Source organism: Odontomachus brunneus, unplaced genomic scaffold (assembly GCF_010583005.1).
Source record: "Odontomachus brunneus isolate Ranch 3 - 2012 unplaced genomic scaffold, Obru_v1 Obru_scaffold_086, whole genome shotgun sequence".
Taxonomy (NCBI): Eukaryota; Metazoa; Arthropoda; class Insecta; order Hymenoptera; family Formicidae; genus Odontomachus; species Odontomachus brunneus.
The window spans coordinates 526221-527874 of record NW_022639536.1 but is presented as its reverse complement, the minus strand read 5'-3'; positions in this window follow the sequence as shown (position 1 = coordinate 527874).

Genomic DNA, 1654 nt, shown 5'->3' with positions numbered 1-1654 from the left:
TTAAAAGCAATTTGATGTTATGATGCCTTTATTGACAAGAAAAACCTATTCTCTCTTTAATTTTCCGGACACAGAACCATCTTGCCTTAATCGGCCGGATATGATTTTCCTCTTGCCTTAATCGGCCGCGCGCTAATGCTAAAGAGCGTAACTTTGAAGCCTCTTAACTCGAAAAGTACTTAACGAAAAAATACTTAAGTAGTGTTTTGGAAAACTCTTGAGATAAGCTATAAGAATATACAATAAAAAATGGGGGTATCCATTTAAAAACATCATTGTGACCTTGACCTGATCTTTATGACGCAACTCAAGGTCAAACTGCTAATATAAAATAGATCTTTTTAAACCCTACAACTTTTGTATTTAACATTTTTTTATACAACGATTTGTTTTCGAGATACTCAGGTGTTCCGGTATATAATATTCACCCTGTATAATATCGGCAATAGAATATCGCGAGACAATGCCGACCGCATCCCGCGACCTGCGCGCGAGCCTGGAGCACGCTCGCAGCTGACACCGCGACGACAACTTAGGCTCGAGATTTGAGCAAAAACACGATCACGCGTCAGCGGCGTAACTTCATATGTACATAATTGTAAATAGCTCTTATATTAGAATATATAGTTATATAGTTATATATATAGTTTCACACTTATTATTATTACCTACACCACTTATTATTACCTACACCACTGCTTCTACTTTATTGAGCTAAACCTTGGACCGCACCGACTAAGACTATCCCGCACGTAGCGCAAGAGCGTTACAAAGGTATATGTAGATATGATATAGCAAAAATTTTATAGAATTTCATATATGAAGAAAACTTTTTTTACATTGGAAATTTTAAATAGTAGGATATTATACTTTAATAACGTATCTTCGAACAAGAATATTCCGCCAAATTTATCATAAGAGAGTATTAAAAAAAAGTCATTATATTATCTGCTTCAGAAATCAAAATTTTTAATTAAAAATTTGGATTTTATAATCGGCGATTTAATTCCAGACAATAATTGCACGTAGAAACTGTATTTATTTTTGTCTGAAATTCTCCATATTGTTTCCTGGCCCGCTATTACCTTTTGAGATTGTCGATAGATTTAATTCTTTAACATCTAAATATATAAATATATATTTAAAATTATTTAAGACGTCGGTTAAACATCATTTACTACATTATTCTCGAGTAATAAAAATATTTGGTCCTCTGTATCATATACCTTCCATTCGATATAAAGCCAAATACAAACAACTAAAGGAAAACAGCAAAATAATTTCAAGTTGACTAAATACAAGTTATACTTTATCTCTTAAGCATCAATTACAGTTGTGCTTTAGATTTATGCGCAATGAAGGATTTCCAAAACGAGTAAGTTACAGAAAGAGTATAATTAAAGTCAAACTATTGAACATTTTTAAAAATATAAAAAAGATACTTTCAGTTGTTTCTAACGATATTGGTAATTATGATGTGATAGAATGGGTACAAATCAATGGTACTGATTATCGTAAACATGACGTTCTAAATGTTAACAAAAGTGATGTTTTACTCAGAAAAATCGAATACGTTGTAACCAATCGTTCAAGAATTTTATTTATATATGAAAAATTAAGATGTTTAAGTTATAATAGACATTTTTATGCTTAC